Source organism: Pyxicephalus adspersus, chromosome 9 (assembly GCF_032062135.1).
Source record: "Pyxicephalus adspersus chromosome 9, UCB_Pads_2.0, whole genome shotgun sequence".
NCBI classification, from domain to species: domain Eukaryota; kingdom Metazoa; phylum Chordata; class Amphibia; order Anura; family Pyxicephalidae; genus Pyxicephalus; species Pyxicephalus adspersus.
In genome coordinates this window covers 58,455,603-58,482,926 of record NC_092866.1, presented here as the reverse complement: position 1 = coordinate 58,482,926, position 27,324 = coordinate 58,455,603, and the positions used below count along the sequence as shown (strand labels likewise).

The window sequence follows — 27,324 nt, the reverse complement described above, 5'->3', positions numbered from 1 at the left end:
AATGAATGAGTTTCAATTTGAATTTCCCGCACACGCGCCAACGTCATCGCACACGCACGCACGGCGGAGGAAAAAAAAGCCGGCCGGCTTCTTTTTTTTAGAGAGCACCCGGCGCTGGAACGAGAAGGACGTGGGACGATCAGCGGGACCAGGTAAGAAGCCGGCCGGCATCTTGTGGTCCGCCGGCCGGCATCTTGCGGCACCCGACGCTGAAGAGGGAGATCGACGCTGGAGGACGACACTGGAACACGGACCCGACGCTGGATGAGCACAGCGGGACCAGGTAAGTGAGATTTTAATACAGTGAGAAAAGTACGGGGTTAACGATAATTGCAACTTTTTTTTGCACGGAAAAGTACGGGCTTAACGGTTGGGAGGTTAAAGAGAGTTATTTCGCCATGTTGGTAAACATATGGGCATGTTTTTTACATTAACAAGCTGGCTTGCAGTAGGTTGGTAATGGAGACAACAGGCAGTGTTTCCATTGGATGATGGTTGTAAGTGCCAGTATGATCCCCAACAACCATAAGCCAATGGAAATGCTGCCTGCCATGTACATAGGAGAAGCCAGGAGCCATCTTGCTGCTAAAAACCTAAAGAATGTGCTTATATGTTTGCTGACATGGCGAATGTGTAATGAATTCTATTGAAAGTCTTCCCTACTGTCGGGAATCAGGTTGCTGATGTAAATGGTAGCATTTTATTGGTTAGTGCTTTGCAGAAGCTATACTAATTCTAACAGCCACCAGTCATCTTGATATAATTTTCTAACATGGTACATGCCAATGGGAGAAAGCAAGGATGAGCTTGTCAATCTCCTGCTTTTTCTTTCACCATCCATTCCCAGACAGGGGAGGATCACGATCTGCAAGACTTACTGAACTGTGGCAGCGAAAAGTCAGGTCCCTTACTCTGTAAAGAAGAGATATGTAAACTTCAAGAGTGGACAGAAATACAAAACTTTTGCCAGGTAAACCAGACCCAGTATATGTATTTCTTCTGTGGATTTAGCTGCAGTTCTGCTTTAAGCAAGCATGAAGTTTAGAGTAAAAAAAAAGGATAAAAAGATGAACCTATTCTTCACAAAATATAGAAATTAGTAATCTCTGTAAGAATTCTGTACGTTACATCAGCAAGAATCATCTGGAGTCAGGGAAAAATTTCCTCTCCCACGCATTCTCCTATTGTAACGTTTCATGTTTCTATTCCGTTATGTGGAAGATATTATCAAATGTCAAGGACAAATACAACAAAGTCAAGAATTTCTCCAGAGGGGGGGAACTAATATTATGCAGCTTATCTAAACTGTAATACTGTTTGAAATGTCAGGGAATCCTGTGTATTCGAATAGGTGACTCATGGATTCCACATGGAACTGTTTAATTTATATTTGGCCAATTGGAACAAAATGTGAATTTGGAATACTGATATTGGCACTGCTTTACCTGTCCCTAGATTTCTAATTCATTTCAATCATTCTAATGATCAAGGAGCTCCTAACAAATATCCCAGCCTGGTCCTTAACCTTCATTGCAGTAGCAGCACAGCTTGATGAACAACATGCCCATCAGTCTGTAATTATTATTATTAATAATATTATTATTTTTATTATTATTAATAATAATAAAAAGGATTCATATAGCGCCAACATATTACGCAATGCTGTACATTAAATAGGGATGGGGCAGAAATGTATAAATAAGTCAGCACTCTGCCATTATTCTCTGTTGCACATGATAATTGGGGGCTGGTTTTCCAAATTCGTATAATATTACTAGTTTATTAAAATACATTTAAGAAAACATGGTCATCCATTCACACTTTCTGCTTGTGTATTACTATAAACTTCTATGTATATAATCTAAGGCCACTTTTTGGGGAAAAGCCAATCCATCCAACTCCATTGTTTTGGAATACAGCAGAAGAGCCATGTACACATGGGTAGAGCATATAAACTCTGCAGATAGTGTCCTAGCAAAGATTGGAACCCAAGCCCTGTAGTTGTAAAGTCAAGAGTGCCAGTCACTGAGACACCTTGCCATTACTTTACCCTCCAATCACCTTGCCAATGCTCCTCTTCTGCAATAACAGAAGTCAATGCCAAATGCATGTGACCTCCTCTGGAGTGACAGTACAGTACTGGGGTCTAGCAGCCAATCCAAGCACTGTCATATGATAGACAGAATGATGTTACTGCTCTCTTTACCGTCAATCAAACCAACACTAGGTTATTATGTGGCAGCTGCAACAGATGAAGAAAAATAGAGGAGCACTGGTAAGGTAAATATCAATGTGTTGGTTGGAGATTTGCCAATACCGAATACCTGCCCTAAAGAGCCGTAGTGACAATTTTTCTTTTTCATGATCTTTTTTTATTTTTACCATGACTATTTTATTAGCATTGGTTGCATTTTTCTTGGAGTTTTACTTTGAAGAACAATTCAGGTGAATATATATCTAGCTGCAAATGCTGTTAAGAACAAAGCCTTCTTGGATATTATATAAACCAATTTTTTTAAAGTTTTTCAATAAAGTAAGTAAATAAAGAACAGATGGAATTTTTCTTTGTGTTTTGTACTTTCTCTTTGCTATTTTAGTAGCAACTAGTCCCCAAAAAATGTGTTTGGATCATTTTTTATTGTAGCCACTTGCACATTTTAGGTGTAAGTTATCAGGAAATGCTATTGTAGAAGTTGCATTTCTTGTTGGGGAGACCAGTCATACAAGCCAAGTAGTTGTGTGGCTGGGTTCCTGGTCTCCTCAAATGGCCCACTCCTAGGTCAGCAGGGTGTGCCAAACTCCGATGGGTGTTTCTCAGACTCCTGCTCTTTAGGATGCTGGTGAGAAATAGAGCTCTGGGAACAGATAAAGCTAAATGTGTATTATTAATACATTTCTGTTTATTTGTGTCTAGTTGATGTCACATCACTTGGCAAACTCAAAATAAATAAATAAATGCCAGTTAGCTTTCCTGTTAAGGATTTAATGCAGAGCCCATCAAGCTCACACTTACAAGCCACTTATCCACCCCTTTACAGAGAAACTATCTACTTCATATTTCATGAAGGCAGCTCTTAAAGAGGAATAACCCTCGGCAGTACATCTAGAGTGTATTTTTAATTTTTGCCGGTAGGGATTAAAATGGAAATCTTTCTCGTAAGACGTATAAAGGTTGCATTTCCATAAACCTTCCCAATGCTGCTTGCCCAGCGTTGAGTGTCTGTGACAGTGTATGCAAGCATTATATGCTCATATATATAAAAGGTCATTTAATATCCCTTTGCTATGCAGATACAACATTGAACTCTCTGTTCTTCGGAGTCAGTGACTCACTGTGACTTACAGTGTTTCCTTTAATCCAAGTTGTGTTAACCCTTTGTGTTGTAGAACCAGTTTTATGCAAAAGTAAAATCAAATTGAGAAAACTGTCACATCAGTGCTAAGCCAAAGTACCCATCCCCTGGTGAAGCAATACCGTTCTTGGATGGAGCTGGAGTCAAGAACTTTGAATGAAACATATGGCAAATATCCACTGTTTCATGAAAAAATCATTTTTTCCTTATTCTACTCCACCACTATTTCCCAGCTACAAAGACTATTTTATGGTACCACCAAAATGCCAGGACTGCTCTGTGAAAACTGTTAAAGAATAAGAGATTGTTGGATCAAATGTATCCATTGCAGTAGTCATTTAAAATGTCCAACAGTGCAAAAATGCATTTTTAGAAACTGTGCAGACTAGACTTGATCTTATCTTGCAACTTTCTCCTTCTAAAAATGTTATTAATGTATTCTGAAGAGTGAGTCAGACTGGGTGCACATGAGACCTGCTGACAAAGAATTGCCACCACAGATTGGAATACTACACCAAAGTTCAGCCCTCCAATACCTGAAAGCCTTTAGTTGTGGGTGCTTTGGAAGCTCCAATTGGCCTTTGACTATCAGAGCTTTGCAATAAACCTAATTTGAATCTGTCTGAGAGTAAAAATAAAGATGATATATGTATTTATTATTTATTTTGTGATTTATTCTCCCATCTCTCCATTCTGTTAAACTGCTGTACATCCCCTGCACTTACACATTGAGCTATGGATGCTTTTGAAGCTCCAATTAGGCCATGACAATAAGAGCGATGCATTAAAGCCAATTTGAATCTGGGAATCTTCTTATTAGTAAAAATGTTATGATTCTATGAGATGTTTAGGTTCATAGTTACATGAAAATGCTTTGTAGTTCTTACTAGTGTTGGTAGAATATCTCACTCATCCCATTTCACAGCTGTTTGATTGAATAGTGAGATATTTTTCGGGTGATCGAATGCCGAATTCAAACACCATTGAAGTCAATAGTAGGAGAATTCAGGTTATTTTTAGGGACTATTAAGGGCTGCAAAAGCAATCAGATTGCTCTTGCAGCCCTTTACTAGTTGTATGTGTTCTTTGATAGAGTTTCTGTATCCAAGAACACAGGGAGTCCTGTGTTCTTGGATAGAGAAACTCTATCCAGGAACACATACTACAGGACTGCAACAGTGATCCTGATTGCTATTGTTAGTAGTATGTGTTCTTGGATAGAGTTTCTCTATCCAAGAACACAGGGCACTGAATGTAATGAATGGGCAAACTTGTCCCCATTCAACCTCTAATGTCCGGGAATCACCTGCAGTCACAGCTGTGACGGCAAAGTTCCCACGGTCATATGACCATGGGAACTGAACTGCAGATGAATTCTGCAGTTCCACTACGATCCCAGAGGCACTACAGGTTAATTAACCTGTAGTGCCCCGGGGATTGCACTCTTCTTAATGATTGCTGCAATCATTGAGAAGATGCCCGGCCGGCAAGTATCTTTTACTCTGTAACATGATAATGTAATATGATACATTTGTTACATCTTTCTCTCAGTGGATAAAAGAAAAATGTAACAAATGCATCAGAATATTACTATGCTGGAAAGTGATTTACAGAGTAAAGCCACATACACACATGCAATTCTTGTGGTTGGAAAGGATCGTGAAAGATAAGAACCGCACGATGCATGAACAAGTGCTGTACATACAGCACCGTTCTGCTCTATGTAGAGGGGAGGGGGAGAACGACGGAGCAACACCCTGCTGCGCGCTCTCGCCCTTCCCTTGCATTAGGATCGCACGTCGTTCATCTTTCGTGGATCCGCCAGGACAGATCCACGGACGATGAACGACGCGGGCTTTACACACGCCAGATTCTCGCCCGATATCCGGCCGAAGCCGATTATCCCGCGAGAAAAATTTGACGTGTGTACGTAGCTTAAGAGATATCATGCAATTGTAGGATAACTTGTAAAAAAATAAATTAGTTAAATAAACACAAACACTCAATAAATTGATTTAACAATATTTTTTTTTTTTTCAAATTTTTACAGTCGAATCTTGTTTTTTTTGGGTCAGGTCTACCCAATTTCGAAGGCCAGTTTCGGGTCGAATATAAGGAAAACCTGAATTCAAACACAAATGCTAGTTCTTACTCCAGTGAAATGGCATTTGTTCTAATGTACAGCTCTTACACTTAGAAATTGATCTGTGGTGCTTTGGAGGCTCCCGTTATCCTGTAACCAGCAAAGCTGTGCACTATGTCAAGTTAAATCTTGGAATATTAATAAAGATAATACATTTATGTTTATGGAATGGCATTTGTTTTGCGTTACAACCCTTCCACCAGCCTAGCAGGTCTGTGTTGCTCACAATGCCAGTTGTTTTGCTTGGGTCAATTTTAATACAAGCTGCATGTGTTACCGAAAATTAATTTTCTTATTCAATTACTTGTGAAAAAATGTTATTTTGGATAAAAGTTAGGTAAATATTGGATAAAAGCATTTGCAAATATACCCCAAATTGCATGTACATTCAAAACCTTTTTAGTGCCCCAGAGACATTGGTTACTCCAGAGAGGGAGTGACTGAAAATCTCCAAAAAAATACAGATATATGTTTTGAAGGCAAAACTAGATCTACATCGAGTATTTACAACACAACAAAACACGACAGAATATAGTAGGACTTACAGGAGAAGGAGATGGATAGGATGTGTGCAGTTGAGTTACCTCCAACACAAAATTGTTATCAATTTCCATGTTTAAAAAAACTCCTCTTTTGCCAATAAGCACTGCTTTGGCCACAAGGAATCAGTATTCCAGGTCCAAAAGGGACACTTCTGATATTCTTCCTCATTCCCTGCTGGGCCCAGTGGTTTTTCCCACTGACGCTTGTGTCGTTATAGAACAAAGTAGTGTCATAGGGACCTGTAGGTCACACATGAGAATCACATATGGGGATAAACGTTTTTTGAAAGCAGGAAAGGTAAGTATGTACCATATATACTGGCTTACAGGATCATATTAAGGAGTCCCTGTTGCCAGATGTAAAAATATCTACCCATAAGAATATATTAGAATTTGAAATATTTTATGTGCATTATATATCTGTAAAAGCTTACCTTGTATAGACATCCAAAAGCCCTACGACTGCTGCTGGCTGCTGCTATTTTGGATGTAATCTCAGCAGCTCCCATAGACTCAGAGCTGTCATTTAAGTGACATGTTATCATAAACCTCTTTGCTTCTTCTCTGGCAGACATGCAAGGATAGGGCAAACTAAATGTAGCTGAGAAAGAATTGCCACCACAGACTGGAACACTACACCAAAGTGCAGCCCTCCAATACCTGAAAGCCTTTAGTTGTAGGTGCTTTGGAAGCTCCAATTGGTCTTTGACTGTCTGAGAGTAAAAATAAGGATGATATATGTATTTAATATTTATTTTGTTATTTATTCTCCCATCTCCCTATTCTGTTAAACTGCTGTACATCCCCTGCACTTACACATTGAGCTATGGATGCTTGGAAGCTCTTATTGGGCCATAACAATAGGAATTTGAACCTGGGAATCTTACTATTAGTAAGAATGTTATGATATTATGAGATGTGTAGGTTCAAAATTAGATGCAAATGTTTTGTGGTTCTTACAAGTGTTGGTCGAATATCTCACTATTTGATTCGAGAGCTATTTGAACGAATATTGAGATATCGTTCAGGTGATCGAATGCCGAATTCGAACATCATTGAAGTCAATGGCGTATAGACATCCAAAAGCCCTAAGACTGCTGCTGGCTGCTGCTATTTTGGATGTAATCTCAGCAGCTCCCATAGACTCAGAGCTGTCATTTAAGTGACGTGTTATCATAAACCTCTTTGCTTCTCTTCTGGCAGACATGCAAGGATAGGGCAAAGTAAATGAAGCTGGAGCCACATGGACAGTTTAGGTTGGTCATACTAATGACCATTGATTAATCACTTAAAGTAATAATCAGTTGCAAAGAAAGATGGAACAGATTGTGTAAAAATTAGTATACTGATATATATATATCATATTTTATATATATATTCATATTTGCACAATTATTTTTTTTCTACTGTTTAATACTAAAAGCCATAGGGAACCATTGCTTTATTTGCATAGTGACCCCCTACTACTGTTCTTTTTTGCCATGCTGTGTTTTTATGCATTGCATAGGATAACCTGATCATTTAAAAAGCTGCCCAATGCAGCACAACACACAAAAATGTGCATTCGGAGCAGCACATAACAAAGAGTGGGAGTACAACCCAATGCACGTCTCATGGGTTGCCTCATGTTGCATTATTATACACATTTCCACAAAGATCACAGCGTTCCATTTGTAACAGGTTCTTACCAAGCAGTACTAAGAATTGCCCATTGTAATTCTAGCATCAGACTGACTACAGAACAACACATGGCAAATGCATATAAAGCCATGTGCTGCCTGGAGCAGGTGGTTTACTCTTTTCAATTTATGACAAGTTCTTTTAAAATAAGCCCTAACAACCCTCCCTGTGCTAACGATGAGGAAATGGGAGCCAATGACATTGAGATGCTCTCGGCATATATGTGAAGCTATGCTAGGCTGGGAGGCCTGCTTGCCAATGCCAAAAAAAAGAAAAAGCATTCTTTACATGGGTATTAGGAAGCTGTCATCTCCAGTGGAAGTGATACACAATAAAACCTGTTTCATATGTATGGGTTGACTTCTCATTGTGCATTGCTCTGCATCTCATTCCTCTTCATTGTTTTCCCTCATTTACAGAGAACCGCTCGATCGTTTCATAGTCCAGCCAGTGCAGTCACCTTCACAGGCCGACTGTGCGCTTCTGCCAATGAGCTACAGATTAGGCCGGCCAAGGTTCTCTTGTATTTAAAGGGGAGCGCTTACACAATGCAAATTTCAAGTGGCCCTACCTTATAATAGATTTTTTTTAATCTTTGTTTTATCTAAACCATGCGGAATTTTAAAATATTTCCCCAGACCCTTTAGATCCTAATTATGTCTTTGGGTAGTATAGTCGTTGGTTGATTTCTAAAGCCTTGTCCTTTCATTGAAAACTATATTAAATCTAGGCTGCCCTTGTCCAATCCCTGTGGTTTCCTACCTGCGTGTCTTGGAAGCAATCATGGCATTATGGGTCATACAGTACTAACACTGATGGTCCCTCGTGTTGTCTGACCCAGTTTGTGCAGGTGGAGTCTTGCTGAGCAATAAGCATCTGCGAAAAACACAATGGAAAAGTAGAGCAGGTGAAAATACAACATTGTACACAATGGCCCTCGTTTATAAAAACAGGATGAAAGGAAATTTCAATTGGCTACAGAAAGAAAGTCCCAGGTGTCATTTTTCTAGAATCCGGACACTTGCAGCATTGTGTATCAAACCTCTGTCAGAAGCGGGACCTGCAGAGTCTTCAGCTTGGTCATCGGCCATTTGTTTTTGTTACTTGTTCAATTCAGATAAGCATCGGAGGTTTTGCTAACATAAAAAGACATTTATCATGTTCCAAAACCTTCTGTTCTTAGCAAACCAGATTAAAAATAAAGAAAAAAGAAACATCACTTTATCATTAAGTATGAGCAAAAATATAGCCTTGGTAGTCTTTCTTTTCTCTTTCACAACCCACCATTTGTTTTAATTTCCTGCAATCTTCAGGCCAGTTTGGTTACATTATCTTTACTCCTCTAGATGACCCTTTCTACAGGACTAAGTAGTAGTTACTGCTTAGTAGGAATAAGCATAAATTTCCCAAATTGGATTTGGTCCAAAATCTTTGGATTAACCCAAAAACTTGACAAGTCTTAGTATTTTGATTCAATCCGCATTTGTCTTTATTGATATCAGCTTTCTGGGTGAAGTCCCTAAACAAAGTTTTGCCACCAATGTGTCTAGGGAGGCGGAAGGCACCTGTAGGAGTACCCCCCAACAAAAAAAATGTCTTGAATGGAGAGAAAAAATGTGACATAAGGCATATAAAAGCCTGCAATAAGAACAAATCTACATTAAGAGGATCAATATTTTAAGAATATTTGATCCTTATAGATAATAGCCAAAAAAAACATTCATTCACAACTGAAAAAAATATCTAAAAAATATCCAACACTATAAGCGGAAAATTCACCAACTACAGATTTTTAAAGGGTTCAACTGAAGATTGGATTTAGTGAACTTCAAAAGAACATTTGTTGAACCCTTCTCAAACCAAACCTTGGCCATCTCTACTAGTGAAACCTGTCCAAGAGGAACTTTCACACTTTTGAAGTTCTTGTTGTATATATAGAACAGAAAGTAATAAAAAATAAACCTAAAAGGGGTAATATCATCACCTACTTTAAAGTGGTAAAAAAAACACTTACCTTTGCTTCTTGAAAACCTTTGATCCGTGTACTTACTGTACCCAACAAATCCTGTGTTGTCTTCCATTTTCTTTCCAGGGCTCCCTGTTATGTGCCACTCTGCCATCTTTCTACTACTGTCTTCTTTGTTCTTGATGACATTGCCCAATCTTGCTCTGTGCATGCATGAGATCAGGTAACATGTCATCCTCCGAGTGTAAATAAGTGTGGGCCAGTCTCATGCTGAGCATGTGGAGGATTGAGCACGTTTGAGGAAAGCCCCTGATGACACAATGGGCCTGATTTATTAAAGTTCTCCAAGGCTGGAGAGAATACACTTTCACCAGTGAAGCTGGGTGATCCAGCAAACCTGGAATGGATTTCTTCAGTGTCATTTGCTATTTGTTAGCAAATGCTTTGAATCCTGAACCAGATCCATCCCAGGTTTGTTGGACCACCCAGCTTCACTGTTGAAAGTGTATTCTCTCCAGCCTTGGAGAGCTTTAATAAATCAGAGCCAATGCCTGATCCCGGGCATGTGCAGAAGGAGCAACCTGCTGGCTCCTGGGATATGTGATGATATGTGATTTTTTTATGTAAAAGAGTAAACCATCCTTTTATATAAAGATTATGTAATAATAAGTCCAATTTACCCAAAATGAAAAAGAAAAAAATGGCTCCAGATTTAATTTAACTGTAACTGTTTCAGTAAAAGCCAACAAACTACTTTGCAAATTTTTTGCAGATAACATATTTTTACATTTACAAGGTATTTTTATCTTTTGAGCATTTGACTTTTACCCGCTGTGTCCTACCGCGTCTGAGCACAAGTGAATAAAATCATTTGTATTGACAGAGAGGAAATGTCCACCTAGCTCTCCCAACTTATTGAATTAGAACAATTTTTATCCAGTAAACACACTTGGAGATCAGTAAATCAAAACATTAATTTTCTTCCTTTTTTTTTCTTTTCAAGCGATTGATTAAGCCTATAAATTCTCTCGTATCGAGGCAGCGCTCTGCGGCCTGGAGAAATAAACTGCTCCTTTCCTCTGGCAGGGTAGAAATAATGTATCTCGTTCTGTTTAGGAATTATCTTTCACCTAAGGGGAATGTAGCCAGCGCCAGATGTATGATCCCCGCTGGCTGCATGCTGATTGTCTATATCAGTGTTTTTCAACTTTATTAAAGAATGTACCCTTCTACAGAACAATATTATAGGGAGCGACTGCTGACTTACTAGCTGTGAAAGTGAGAGGGGCTGTTTAATGTAATTGGGGCAGGATGTCAGTAACCTTGCGGTCAACCTTTTTATCTCACCATAAACATCTGAATGTGTTTTTTTTCGTAAATAAACTGCCATATGTATCTTCGGTTGTGCCTTACCTGGCCCACAATACATCAGGACCTGCTGGAGAAAGTTAACTTTTTTGAAGGTCACCTGGCAAGAATTGAATTGTAGTAAACCAACTATTGTATCTATAGAAGGGCCTAAAAAAAAAGAAAAACCGTGATATAGCAGCCTGTGCCTTACAAATGTGCTTTGCACACCGTTGGCTTTGAAAGTCCAAGGCAGGTGAGAAGCAATGAAAACAGCTGAACAAAAAAAAAAGAAAAAAATACTGGGATGCTGGGAGGAACGCTTAGACATGGGACAAAGTAAATGTATATGGTCTTCTCTTTTCCAATCGCATGACTCCTATTAAGTTCTGCTTATGGTTGTTGGGCTCCCTTTTCCTTCTCAAATTACCTACTATATGTATGTCAAAAACACACCTGTGGGGGGTAATGTTAAAAATAGGCTTACCTTATGCCTGTCTTCCAGCCAAGGGGCCTCGAGAAATTTGACGTCATTGTTCTTTCAGATACAGTCCCATAGGCAGACGAGACGTCATGAGAAGATGATCTTGCAATGGACTGGATGGTCTTCTCACAGAATCATGCCTGTCTTGTGTTCCACACTAATATACCTGGAAGGATATCAATATCACCCCCAGCAATGCTGAACATAGGCATAAGTACATTAAACTGTATCCAGCTACATTTGACCATCACTACTGCCTTGTAGGGCTTCCTATATCTCAGGATATCAAGGACAGAAATATAAATCCTTTGGCAGGTAATAAAACTCCCATGTATGCATTTAAAGGGTACATTTAGCTGTCTGGAGTGGAGTTTGACTTAATTGAGAGATTAATGAACTTGTCTCTACCCATTATCACAACAAACCCTTATTCTCTGAAAATACGACCAGTCAACAATATGTAAATTCCTTCAAAGCTAATAATCACCAAAACAATTGTAAAGCTACATAAAAGAATCTATTTTATGGGATTTAATATGACATGGGTAATATTTTTGATATATTGTTATACCGATAGAAAAGTGTTTGTCAACCACATAATTTTTGATTTCTAATGTTTCACTATGAAAAAAAAAAAGGCTCGAGGATGGATTGCACTTTCAACGTCGAGAACAAACTGATGGTCGGGAACGCATAAATAACACCTCAAGCCTCATAAATTTCCCTACTGGCATTTTATGCATAATTAAGAGAGAGCGTTGACTGATAACACCTCTGAATAGTAATGGCACACTGCGTACGAGATTTTGCCTTTGTCAGCTGTCTGACTCCGACCGTAATGCAAGCAATCCGTTGGAAGCTGGCTCGGCCATTTTTAGTTACTGAGTCCTAGCAAAAGACTTTAAAAAATAGCTAATTAACACAGACCAGGAGTTTTGGCTTGCTTCAAGTGAAAGCCTTGTGGTCTTGCATGCTGAATGTTAAACACTTTAGTCTCAAATTTGCCTGCGAGATTTGAGAGGGCGAAAAAAAAAGTTTTAATTTCCATTATGCATATTATGCACAGTTCTCTGTGGCATTTAGAAAAGGAAAATGATTCTGAACTCCAAAGATGCTACTCTGTATATATTAGAATTCCATCCCTGAAAAAGGCAATAGAAGGTTATAATATATGTAAACTCTATCACTAAAATCTAATGGAAGCTTTCACATCTAAATATGAAATTTACTTTAAAATAGATCCTACTATTCACAATCATGGACTGCTTCAAACTATTTACACCTGCCCTAAACTTTGTCTCTCAACAACGTGGTACAGCTGACATTTCAATCCCCCTAACTTCTTTGATGTTCCATGACCACTAAATACATCACTAATATCCTCTGAAGAAGCCGAGACGAAACAGATTTAACTCACAAATTTTTATGAAATCTCTTCCATTTGCTGGGGGCCATCCAATGACTAACTTGTGGAACGGGAACTCTATCTAGCCTCTATATCATTCAAGACCTCTCTTGATACTCCCACAAATCCATTTGTATTTTTCCACTCTCACTGGACTTTTTTGTCTTTTTTTTGGTTTATTTGTAGTAGGTGAACTATTTCTAGTTTGTTATGCATTCTATGCATTTAACAAGAAGACAAATATACTATATTTGCCAAAAAAAAAATCCCCCTCTCTCCCCTTTCTTTTTAGGGGTTGGCAAAAAAACCTATGGAGGAACCACATTCGGGGCTATCAATGCATTACTTTTAAATATTATCTGGTAAACCTGCCATGTAGGTTAAGGCAAATTTTGCTTTACAAGGACAGCATTCTGACTCTGTCTTTCATTTAAGAAACACCTTTTCCACCGTGTCCACAGGATACAAATGAAAATAAAAAAAAAGATACGATGACGCACATCATACAGTACCAATGTTATAACCACCCCATGATTGGTAAAAAATGATAAGCCCATTAGTGAACTGAACCAGGGAAAATTCAAACATGAACTGATATTTGCGTTGCCAATTTCTTGGTTGGAAAGGAGAACATCAGCTGTTAAGATGCAAAGCCAGCTGAAGTCCCACTAGCCATTGGGAATGATGCCCAATGTTTGCCTTAACAGGTCCACAGCTGATGTTAACTTTCCATTCACTTCAATGTGTATCTGTTAGAACCAAATAAACCTAAAATAAACCAATTAAGTCCAAATTGGTTTCAAAGGAACTCAACCAAATGTCAGATGTTCATGTCAGTTTTGTAGTTTGTCTGAATCCGAACTGTAACACTATTGCTTATTTGTATTAGGGTTTTTTTTTAACAAGTTGTTAACGAGATACCTTTGGCTAGTCCATTTTGAATATATCCAATTGCCTCCCAGCAGCCCAGCTGCTTGCTCTGTAATAATAAAGGACATATAATTAGGCTGACCTTTTCAACCAAGCAGATGAATAGGTAAACTTCAGTTCAGGTTTAGATATTCCAAACCCAAACTTTTTGCTTAAATTTGACGAAACAGACCTCAAACTTGCAAGCGTGTATATTCTCCAAGCAATTTAATGACATGGACAGGGCACAAAGAGGTAAAATGACCATTAAACATAAAGCAAAAGCCTGATTTGTGTACCCTTATGATTTACCTGATTTACCCCTCAAGAAGGGTCTGCCACTTACAATGTTCCAGCTGCCCAACACCGCCTCGGGATGGAATATCAATTCTGGTAGCCCGAAAACCCCTACACCTCTTTTGGGGGACACCACCTCCTGACATAAAGACTTACAGGGCTCCTATAGCACAGATGGGTGCACCAAACCAGAACCCCTGAAACACTCTTCTTGAGGACCCCAAACTGCCAACCCAAACCCACAAAATCTAGGCTTCTACAACAAGGAAACTTTCCACCCTTCCCCCAGAATACTTTCCCCTTCTCCCCTTGCCCCTGTATCATATTAACTCTTCCTTTGCCGTCTATGCACATATTAATGCAGGCTCTCTGCCTACATTACACTATGTTCCATCATTCTCCAGGGCTTAACCTAATAAATATAAAATAGAGACTCAATATACTTTTTGACTTTTGGAAAATGTTTATTGCCATAGCTTTTAATGTTTAAATAGTTATACAATAATTTAGGTGCATATATTTTCTAATAGCACCATCAAGAATTTTGTTTTTCCTGAAATTAGGTCCATCACAGAGCCCTATAATAATGACCTTCTATAACCATCTGTACTGGTCATCAGTCATTATCTAAAATGCTTGACGGGTATATCCTTAAAGACTCTTAATAAGCATCTGACTTCCGAAATCCAGGACCTTAACTTTCCAAGACAGCCTTTTTCCACCTTTTATTAACATGGGGGAACCTTTGAACTAACTTTCAGGACATCAGGGAACTCCTACTTTATTTAATATATTCAAAGCTAACAGTATATTAGTGTGACACAAACATCTAAAAATGTTCCAGCTTTTTTTGGTTAACACTGTCAAGGACCTATCCCAGCTCTGCCAACCAAGATATTTACCAAAGAGGATCAATACATCATGGAAACATGACAATCTGGAGTACAGATGGTCAACCATAAAACCACATTGCAAATGTAGACCCCCAAAGATCTATAACGATGGAAAGTGTGGCCGGATTATCTCTGTTTATCCAAAATGGCACCTTTTTCATCTCAGTCTATCCTTTGTAATCCCACCAATTCTCTACTAAACCTGTCCCACTATTCTAAATATTGTCCACTGACACCCCTTTACCAACCCACCCAAGTCAAGCACCAATCCTCCTTTGCTTTACTCGGCTTAGGGTATTTAGGATTCAATATAATACTCTATGAGTTTAGCTCTTTGTTGCGTGTGGTATTAAATATGCCTTTATACTTATGTAAATCAGCACTGACATATTCCTGAAAAGAAAGCACTTATTGAATAAATACAGATGACAGAAGAATGTACTAATGGACAACATACAGAGGTTTTAATAAGGAGATAATTTGGTAAAATGAGTGCGGAATGTTGGGGACGATGTGACTGACAGACCCGTGGAACAATGAGTCGAATTTTCTCATTAGAAAGGAGAGACTGGAAAATAGAAGCTGAGAATGGATTATAATGATATTATATAGAATCCCTTAATGAACAGTATGTGAGCAATTTTGAAATGGGAAACAGATAACACTAAGCCAGAGCTATAATTGGAGAAACATATTTGTAATATGAGCTGTTAAAGATTTTGTTTAATACATCTTTGTTCTTGTATGTCAACAGTTGGCATAATAAAACACTTGCTACCATTAGAATACTGTGGCGCACAATTAGAAACAGAACTGGACGCAAAAAATAATGAATTTCATTTAAAAAACAATTCCAGGCGACATATGAGAGCAGCCAGTGAGTAGATGATGCCATCTAGGAAAGACTACAACTCCTAAAGCTGAAGTTTTTTCTGCTTATGTTTGGATTGCCTCGTGGAATCAGTATGGATTTTTTCCCCCTGTTGGAGCAAATTGATTGGTTTTTTTGCCTTCCTCTGGATCATGTATGTCTATAGGGTTTTTATGTGGGATATGTTTATTTCTTTAGTGGTTGAACTTGGATTTTTTTCAACCTGACTATGTAACTATGAGTTCCCGGGGTTCCTCCTTTTATTCCCTTATCGGATGCTAAGGAAATGATTAAATAAAGAAATCCAGTTTCAAAACATACCTGATTTAAAATCCAATTACATCAATGGTCCGATTTATTAAAGCTATCCAAAACTGGTGAAGAGGGTGAACATGAATTATCCAACAAACCTGGAATGGATTTTTTTTTAAAATGTTTTCTTTTAGTTGGCAAATGTTTTCAATTCTGAATCAAGTCCATTCTAGGTTTGCTGGATCGCCAGGTTCTCCCATGATAGTCTATTCTCGGATCTTGGAAATATAAATCAATAAATAAAACACTTTATGCCCTTAAGTCTTTAAACTTTTCTTTGCAATTCAGGCTGATGGGAGGGTTCAGCAGGGTTCCAAACTATCAGACTTGTTGGTAAATCTTTATTGACAAGACTCATGTTGTGTCATATGCAACGCAATCATTATACTGAAGTTTCCAATCAGGTTTAAATGAAGCATAAATACATAATATTATACACATGTTTGCAGTGCTTTGGGGCTTCTGATTGACCAATTACCAATTGGAAATTGATCAAATCAGTCAAGCACAAAAATCAGGCTTAAGTTTACAGAAAAGTAGGCAAATATAAAGAATCCAGTTGAACTCTATTGTGCATTTATTTAAAACTTATAGATTTAATTTACAACTAAGCCTTTTTTATCAGCCTCCAGTCTCCCCGATCATTGGAAGACCCAGGTCTGTAAAGTAGTCAGATATTACAAAATTACTGAGTGCACATTGGGATGGGTGATAGGAGGAGAAAATTTAGGGATTTAATTAGGGACACTAATTTTAGAAAAACCCTTAGGGCTTTATTTCAAGACTATTTACCCATTGTGTATTGTTCAGTGCCACTCAGGTCCTCAATCACTGCTCTCCACAATGCAAATTGAAGCTAAGACTCATTCTACCATGTAGTGACTAGCTAGTAAATGGTATATCATCACATATTGCATGAATAATTTCATGTCTTGCATGAAGAATGACGGGCAAATATCTGCAAAATCCTGGCTGAGTTTGCACGCACACTGCACCACAACTTATTTTCTCCAATTTCTGAATTTAGACAGTTCCCAGCATCCCTGCACTACAGTAGAAACCATGAGCCATGATTAAAGCTCTCGGAGACTGGAGGGGATACACTTTCATTAGTGAAGCTAGGTGATTGAGCAAACCTGAAATGGATCTAGTACAGGATTGATAACATTTGGTAGCAAATAGGAAATGACTTTGAAGAAATTTGTTTTAGGTTTGCTTCACTGAAATGTATCCAGCCTTGGAGAGCTTTACTAAATCAGGGCCCATGTGTGCAAATGAATAGGCCAGGCATTTACTTGCAGAAAGTAGATGGCAAACAGTTAAAAAGGCAGAGGTGTTGGCTAAGTGGATAGGTGCACAGCTTCATATAAACAGCGATATACAATGGGTTTATGCATTTCTGAATTCCAGTTTTAAAGGTTATACATATAAACATTAATCACCCTGGGGGGGGGGGGGGGGCATAGGGAGGTGCAAAGTGTGCCACTGTACGAGGGCCCCAGCCAATAGGGATACTTATGAAGCGCCAAGTCAATTGGACAGAAAGGGGTAGCCCAAGTTAGTTCTGCACAGGGACCTACTGTTGGCTACGTCTGCCACTGCCAATCACCTCTGTTGATTTTGGGTTTTAGTTGTGCTGTAATCACAAGCTGGTCATGGACCAAAACGCTGTGCTTTAACCACAGTAAAGAAAAAGTGGTCAATGTATTATGTACCATCTGGGTTAGAAAACAACTTGACTGAACATAAAAATATGTCTGCAAGTAAGACCGCTTACACCTACATATCCCAACAACCCAGTAAGTTTAGTTGAGGTCTTGTATTCAGACCCTGTGTCCTTCCTTGAAGACAAGGTAGATCTGTTAGCTTATATACTCTTGTTTACATGACAGATTCCCTTCAAGGTGACCCAAGTTTGCTTCAAGGCCATTGACCATTGCTTATATACCATAAACACTGATGCAAAATTATTTGTGGCATTAACTTTCTCATTATCCTTAGTCTAAATGGGTTAAAACCCTTCTCCCCATCAGTCAGAGGTAATCTATTTGCTCCATGAGTCACTTGGAACATGCATTAGCTTTGTTTAGGAATAATTATGATGCTCTTTTATAATTGGTGTCCGTAGCTGGAGCTCCCATAGACACCAGATAGGAAGCTTTGTAGAATGTTCTCAGTGGTATTAATTAATTTGAGATCATAGGCCCCGGTAGCCCTTTGAAACTCAACATGTGTGTGAGGCTTAGCTCTAAAGAGGTTGGAGACGGCGCTTTCAAAAGAGTTTACTAATTAATAAAGATTTTCTCAGTAATTGGACAAAGATAGGCTACGTGCAGAGCTCAGACATTACCAGAAAACTGTGGTATTTAACATCTCACATCTCCGTTTTATTTATGGGATTATCCCTTGAAAGAAATTTGTTTACCTGCTTTGAAGGAAATGCCAAGTCAGCAATTAGAAACTGTTAGAAAAAAAAAGTTGTAGGCGTCTATCTTCATATTGAGATTTATTTAAAGCAATGATAGACTCAAGAGATCCCCACAGCCTTACATTTTTGCTGTAGCTGTCAAGCATCCTTGATCTGCAGTGACAGTTGACTTTGGCAATGAGATTCTTTTGAACCCTTTTCCCAGGGTCGAATTGTATAGCCAACAAAGGCCCTTGCATCAGCTGGGAGAGTTTGCAGGGGTGGCCACCATTCTCCAGTAGCACATTCTGGTTTTGTACAGCAAACTTGTCAATTGACCAATACCATTATCCTCTCCAAGGCCCAAAAGGACAGAATGGCACGGGTGCAGGAAGATGAAATCCTGTGCATTTGGGACCCCAATTTATTTTTGGCTACATTTGCCACTGGTAACCATCTTAGAGGTTTTTGGGTTTAGTTGGTCTCTAATTTGGTGGAATTGGGGTATAGTTGGGCCTTAATCACAGCCTGAGACTGGTCCTTGATCAAACAGTTTTTACCTTAACCTTAGGGAAAAAAAGTAGTCAGTTTTTTGATGATACCTTCTGGCTTTGTAGGTAAGACCCTTCACACTCATGTATTTCAACAACCCAACCCAACAATTTTAACTTTATTGACTGAAGGGGGCCAAGTCCCTTTCTTCTCCAAAGTCACAATGGGAGGTGTTCATTGAGTTAAAAAATTGTGCACTTGGTATCCCTGTTTTTTTTTTTTGCTCAAGGCCCCTTTTTGTCTGAAAACAGCCCACTGTGTTTGATAGGAAATTTCAGAATTTGCAAAAAAATGAAAGAATGCGCTTCTGTATAGAGGGGGGGGGGGAGAGAGAATTAGCAATCCTGCATTCCATAAATGTTATAAATCTTCCTAAGCAGTGAAAAAGATGTTTGCTGCAATTTTCTGTATTGTCATAGGAAAAGTTTTATATTACTTCCTGCCCAGGTGACCACCCAAAAAGTACATTGACTGAACTTCCTGTTTACCACCCTCTTTGCTGCTGCATTTTCCAAATCTTGCAATGAAACAACAAAGCCTGGGGCAGGTTGATGGATTTTTTTCTTTTGTTATACAGATCTGATGTTTTCAAGTTTCTCTTTTTCCTATGTTGCTGACCTTCAGAGCTTTGCCTTTGTATGTTTGTTAGAAGAAATACAATCTGACAGCTTGTGGTATTAAAATCTGACCCAACCTTTAAGATCATTTGTTGGAAATCCTTCTTGATAATAACATCAATTCCACCTGGTGAATTCAGGCCCCGAGCCTTTAAATTACTTAACTCATAGACAAAATGCATCTACTTTCACAATACCAAGCATGCCATGTAAACACAGAGCATATTGGAAGAGTGTTTTTTTGGTATATTTCCTTAAATGTTGACTTACCTGTCACACTATGTAGGACATAATACCTCCCCTGATATTGTGTGACGCTTCCCCCAGCTCCTAGATTGTAAGCTCTTCGGGGCAGGATCCTCTCCTCCTCCTGTGTCCGTCTGTATCGGCCTGTCATTTGCAACCCCTATTTAATGTACAGCGCTGAGTAATATTTTGGCGCTATATCAATACTTTTATAATATAGTGGTCAAAAGAGAACATCTCTAGGTGCTTGGGGCCTTTTGAAATGTTTCCTTGCAAAAAAATTTGGATAGGAAGATAAGCCAAAAATAGTCTAGTACGTTTTCTCTTGCCTATTTCAGAATGGGCCATACTTGGAAGACGATAAACTACCCAACAGGATACCTTTTTTACTTTTAAGGCCATTTCAGACTTGTGGTTGTAAGGAACTTACCCGCCCTGCGAGCCTGCGGTGTCCCTGGGGTTCCCAGCCACAGAGGGAGACCCCTCAGTAGCAAGCAGCATAATAACCAAGGCTGCTCCTCTGCTCACAGCTTGTCTGTCTCTGCAGGCGGAGGGATCAGCCATTGGACTTAACCCTTGCTGTGCTGTATGATATTGAATAAAGCCTGATTTAAGGGTATCTGGAGTTGGTCGTGGTTTGTGTGCCCAGGCGCATCACAGTGGTTTACCACAGTTTTCTGCCACAGACCTAATCCCACTCCCATTCAACAAAATAGAAACGTTGGGAACCATATCGTATAACTGTGGTTTGGTTTCTAAAAGTCACTTCTGGCTACATTTAGTACTCTTGGACTAAGAGCCACACTCAAATTTATTCAACTGAATGGACTGCCACTCAATTCGAAAAGGTTGTCAAATGATGTGGCTGACACTAATAAAACACATAGTAGTTAAATAGCAGGAGTTAGGAGTTGTTAACTCTTCAGTTTTTGACAGCAAAGCTAAAGGGGGCCTTGAAGGTAACCAGTTTTACGGGATTAGATTTTCGCATGACCCACCTTGACCTCATTTAATCAGTTATTTGAAAAATGTTAATTCACTTTGAGACAAAATTGGGCTAAACCCTCAAATAAAGAAGGCACTAAAACAATAGACAATTCTTTAAAATGTCTAAGACATAAAAAAATAAAAAAAAATCCATATTAGCAAGTAATTAAACAATAGTCATTAATACCCTCAGTGTTGTAGACTTTCCTTTTAGCTTGTGGGGACACCTTTACAGGTTGGTCAAAGTTGCAGAGCCAATTCATGGTCATCATCTTCCAAGGTTATTTGAGAGGAAATCAAAAGCAATAAAACACAACAAAAAGATCTTATGACAAATACTTTATTGCTTCTCTTCTATAATCTAGTTCAACTTAATTTTCACTTTTTTGACTCCTGTATGTTCCTCACTCTTGCTTGAAAAAGATCTCAATCAGTCCCTATGTTGTCTCAATGACAGTTTAATTGGCCAATATTTTGCCTTGCCTGGTTTCTCTTTTCCCCCATGCCTTAAGCTTTCAATATATACTTTATTTGAGACTAAATTATAAAATGTTGTTGCTGTGCTTCTCCTTTTGGGTGATGGTTGGCGCTAACAGTATCCCATGCATAGCCTGCTAAAAAAATAACAGCACCCTGCCTCATCAGGACCAACCTGGCTAATACCCATATGTGATTCTGAGCTTTCATGTATAGAAGAACTGAAATCCTGAGGAAAGGTCTAGATGATATTCGAGGTCCTTCGGTCAGGAAATGAGGTGAGCTCCATCTGGCTTGCTGCAGATACTAATACACATGGGGTATTTATAATAAAGTAAATACCACCTTGCAATAGGGCAGGCTTAAAAAAGTGCAGCGTGCAAATGCATGTGGTTCCAGTACCCTACCCAGCCTATAGGGGTTCCCATAGGAGCTCCAAGCCAGTTTAAAAGGTGGTGCCCAAGTCAGCTCTGCACAGGGGCTCATCAATTTTTTCCATGATAAACTATTTTCCCTTCGAGAGCTTTAATAAATCAGGAAAAGCTTACACTACTCAATTCCCTTCCTAATTACCCCCCAAAAAATATTTTTCCCCAAAATCCTCTGGGTGGTGTTGTTATGTTGAGGCACGTAGCTGGCTTTTCCCAAGGATAAGTGGGGGCAATAGGGGTGCACTGAAATAACTCCATCCACAGAGCAGGGATTCTACACTGGCACGGTGAACTTTGAAGACCCCTGCCTAGCACTGCACATCCTTTCTGTGAACCTTGGTACTTTGTTCTTGAAATTTTGCTTAGTCCCGTATTAACATAATCAGCTGCAAGTAAAACGTTCTGGAGCATGACTGCTGGCTGAAGAGTATCGGATCTGTCAGCTATTTTTATCATCAGCTGCACTCATAAACAGTGAGAAATTTTTTTTTTGGATAGAGTAGAGAAGAATTAGAAGTAAAACATAGTATATTGCAACTTACAAGTCCTTAGATGTGGCTGCTGCATTAGTTTTCTCTTTTTTCAGGCTTTCTTTTACCTGGCAGTATCGCACAATCTGTCCTTGGGTGACAACACATCTGACTGGACTGTCTGGGGAAAGCACTAATGTCACACTAGGACAGGAAATATGTTACTATTACTAGCTAGGGACAGGTAAGTGGCCAGGCCATATTGATTAAATACAGTAGAGAATTGTAGCTCCATCAGCCTGTCTATGCTTTCTGGTAGGGGTGCTTAAATCACAGGACTGGCTGAACACAATTACCAATCTCTTGGCACTAAAGTGGTGCAAGAATTATACTCTGAAATGTGTCTGATAAGAGAACCAGTCATTGTAGATATATATCAGCTGGCATTGCTGTCCTAAAGAACATCCCTATTAGCCTGGATGTGTCTGGCTTTAGGTTAAATCCTGGATCTGGACAAGCATGCGGCAAATAAAAGTCAGGCACAGAGCAACAGAATGGCGGCCAGACCCCCAGAATTTTTTGATTGGCCAGGTTGGGATGACATAACCTCCGCTCCTGCATGCCGGAGTTCATTCAGTCCCCCGAGCCCCAGGGGATATCAGAATCCCTGGCATAACCCGGCATCCTGCACTGAGCTGCGCATGCAAAACTCAGCGTATTTACAAAAGAAGACTGGGATCAGGCAGGTAAGTATGTTTTAATGCAAAAGGGGAAGTAGGGAAAGATAAGTTTTGGTTGAGAGAAGAGAACCTCAGGACTTTAAAGGCAATAATTCACATCATTGTAAAGGAAAACATATAATATTAATTCATTGATAAACTTTGATAAAATTACATAAAAAAACATGATTCGATCCTTACAGTCACATATCTAATCCGTTTTAGGTAGGTGGGCACTAAACGTTCAACGCGTTTCACGGAGCAGAGTCTGCTTCCTCAGGAACAAAGCAACCTACAATCAAAAAAATTATCAACATCAAATAATTACATTTCAGAAAGATTGTTTGACTTTTGAATAGTTAATTTACTCACAACTATCTCCACAAAGGCTCCCAAATTTAGGCACCCAGATCAACCAAATGATCCTTTCTTCTGATTAAAACATCTATCGTTTATAAAAAATCTACTGGCAAGAGGCAACAGGGCAATAAAAACCCTTCCTGCTCGCAATTTTGTAATGCGGAACTATAGCTTGTCCAAAGAGCTCAGCACATGGACCCGTCATGCAACAACAAAACTCTCCTTGGTCATGAAAAGGTTAAAAACATTGCCGGCCCTCTGATTTTTGTCCTGCAGATCACGTATTTCTTTTTTTGATTGTGGAAGATCCAATTCTTCCTTTGCTGTAGGCAACTTTCTAAAATCATCCAGGACGCAGGGAAGTGAAGGCTTCTCCGACCGTCAGGAAATGCCCCACCGACCGGTAGTCCGGCGCTCACTGCTTTTTGTTTTTTCATTTGACTGTTTGGATTAGATGGAAGATGCGGTGACAGATGGTTTCACACTGACCTCTGCCGGAAGGAATGAGCTGAATGATTTTGCTGCCAAAGCTAACTCCTAGCCATGTTGTGCAGAGAAAGGGGAAGAGGGGGGCGAAGGATAAAGAGACGGTGAATCCCCTCACCATATTATAAATTGATCAGAATGAAGGGTTATTGTATTTTATGTCAGACCGGGGTGATCAACCTTGTTCTGTGGAATAATGCAGCGTGCGTTTTTATATTGTTGTAGAAGAATGCTGTGTGTTGTTTATACAATGACTGCTCCGAATTTATCTTTCAGAGCGACACTAAAACAAAAGATGGAGATTTTGGAAATTTAACCCTTCTTGCATTCTAATTCTGTCCGTATTTCTACATTTTACATTGTAGGCCTATAATTCTTAGACATACCTCACCAAAATATGTCCAATATTTAATAAATTTAATAATAAACTTTAAAAAAAAAAACACAAAAATCTGTTAGTGAAACATGTAATGTAACTGTACAGTAGCATGTGTAATATATATATAATATATTATATATATAATATAAAGATTTCTTTGAATTGGACTCAATACAGCTTTTTTTATTGAAGCCAATACAAAATTATTTGAATTTCCCGCAGCTCCTCCCGCCTGCACCGACGCATGCACTGACATCACCGGGAAACCCCGGTGATCATCTCTGTAGTTGCCAGCTGGAGATCAGAGGAAGAAGACATGTCTCCAGGACCTGCAGGGACCAGCAGGATGCCGGGGGACACCAACGGAACAAGGTAAGTGGGTTTTTTTATGTTTATAGCAACCCTGAGTGTGACTCGGGATTACCGCTTTTTGCATGGAAAATCCACTCCAAGTCACACTGGGGAATACCACTAGGGGGGTTAAAAAGGCCTTTAAAACAAGATAAATACATTTCAAATGCATCAAAAGTTGTGCAAAGTCTTACAGCTTTAACAGAAAAGCCTATTGTGTGCAAGCATGCTAAAAAGAAGCCTTGATCTTTGTGAGGAAGCAGTGGTCTCTTTACAAAGGTCTGACACGCCCCCTGCTGAATCAGAGACAAAACTATCCAATCAGCCAGGATCATGAGCTTTGATGATTGCAAGACATAGGTCTGAGACAGTAAGGGGCGTGTCTGACCTCTGCAGAGAGACAGCTGCTTTCAAACAGATAACAAAGCTCCTATGCTGCTAGCTCCTTTTCTAACCAGACTGTCTGCTATACCTGGATTAAATTGAACTGATATAAACTTTGTTTTGTCATCAACATGTTTGCATGATTGGAATAGTCATATCATACAAAAACAGCTAAGGTATCATTTGTTGGATTATGTGTATCCTTAATACTAAAAAGCCATCCATGAGCTTCAGCCAAGTGACTGTGCCTAGGCAGAGATGAAGTCGTCTGTCTGCTACAGGCAGAAGGAAGCAATTTCCCAGTCCCCTTTACTCTTCAGTGATCAAATTGCACAAGGCCATATCTCTGAACTGCCCTTGATTTAGGGGACTGCCACTCTTTCTGATCCTAGACCCTCTGTTACCCTCGATACCTCTATAAAATGTATTCTTTAACTATTACATAATGTAAACCTTCATCCAGCTGTTTATTGATTCTAGTTCAATTTTTAAAAGTAAAGATAAAAAAGGAAACATAAAAAGGCACTTGTCGTTTAACCAATCATTTTTCTCAGACTCATTTTTTATGGTTGCTAAATCTGAACGTGGTAGGGGGAGTGTCAATTGCCTATACTTTGAGAAGTGTTCCGAAAAGGTGGGAGGTATGAACAGTTAGAAGCTGGGGTAATGGCTGATCTGGGGATTTTTTCTTTCTATTTCCAGGGATTATTGAATACAAAAAATAACAACAAGAAAATTGGGGGCAAATATAAAGTGGGGCCCCCGAAATGCACAGCACTCCAGCTCCATGCACCCTTTTCCATTCCGCCAATAGGAATCCCAGAAAAGGTAGGAAGCCCTTAGCAGTTGCCCATTTTTCCTTCTAATGAGTCCCCTGAATACTACCCGGGATTTGTTATTTGATACTGTTATGCACACTCAGTAATTGGTAGGTAATCATCCACCATGGGGTTACTATCTACTAGACCACATGTCTGCTGTTGGATCCCAAGCTGTCTTTACAGTGCACTGATCAATATCATCTGGCAATTAAATTCAGATAAAATAATCAATATTGAAATGAATATTTTATATTATTAGAGGAATTCCCCTAAAATGGACAATAGAGACAAGAGGGACTTAAAGGGATGGTCCCATATAGCGTTGGCGCATGCATTGGACATGACTGCAACTATCAAGCCACCAGGTGATCTCTGACCGCCAACTCTCAAGCTGAAAATTTACCCTTGAAATAGGAAAAAACAATGAATAAAAAAAAATAACACCCAATAAAAAAGAAAAAAATAGAACATTTTTCATATAAGTGACTGTACAGTGTACAGCGTCCGTCGTTGACTAAGCAGTTTGGCTGCTTTGCAAATCCAAAAAATCTTTGGCCAGCGAACGCACACAATTCCCCCCCTTCCCTTTCTCATGGGCTGCTCTTTGACTTCCGATTGGCTCCGAGGTTCCCTGCGCACACAATGCAGGCTGACTGAGCCCACTCACGCAGGACGCCTCTCACAATAGCCGATTGTATACTGAGCCATGTGGCAAATCGACTGAGTGCTGATCAAATGCCCCCCGCTGAAAACGTGGCGCGGCTTGTAAGTTCCCTTCTGTTAGGAGACAACCGATTCACAGCACCCTCTCCCTTCATCCTTTGTTCCCTCACTTCCTCCTAATGCGTCGGCTTCAAAGCCTCGGCGTCTGCCAGTACAAGGTTTGAAGACATTCCCTTTCCAAATGAAAAAAAGAAAACAGGAAAAAAAAAGAAAAGTAGGCTAATGCTTTGTGAAAGATTGGAGTTCAGGGCGTTCAATGTGAAAGCTCCGGGGAGGGGGCCAAATAAACATTTGTCCAGGATGAAGATGCACAATGTTCCAAAAAAAATGGAATTAAGGGCAGTGTGACCTATTTAAATGGACCTTGGTGTGAAGGTACATGGCTCATATTATAAAGAACAAAGAAGAATTCTGTGTTTTCCGGAAGCAATGAGATCATTCCTGGAAGATAAAACCAAATTTAAAACAAAACTAATTCCTTTGTATGAGACGTGGGGTGACATACCGTGATCTAAAAATCAGAGAAATGTGAAGATTCATCAGTGAATAAACAAAGGTCATTGAGTTTGTTGGGTCCCAATACCCCTAGGGGCCCATTCACACATTTGGGAAAAGGGCCGGTTGCCTGGAAGGCAGGGAGACCTGCATATTATATGCTTGTGCAATGCCGTGCCAACAATTCCTAAATTATTACTATTTTTATTTGTATTTA

General features: G+C 39.3%; 1 protein-coding gene and 1 long non-coding RNA gene across 5 annotated transcripts in view; one reads left to right on the top strand and one right to left on the bottom strand.

Annotated features, from left to right (window-relative positions):
• The window catches only part of LRRC4C (leucine rich repeat containing 4C), a 503,565-nt gene that overhangs the window by 131,647 nt on the left and 344,594 nt on the right, over window positions 1–27,324 (top strand). The gene's annotated exons all lie outside the window — the stretch shown is intronic.
• LOC140338650 (uncharacterized) lies at window positions 23,128–24,011 on the bottom strand. The gene is made up of 2 exons (XR_011922287.1): window positions 23,481–24,011; window positions 23,128–23,400 (listed from the first exon to the last, which is right to left on the bottom strand). It is a non-coding gene; the product is annotated as an uncharacterized lncRNA (long non-coding RNA).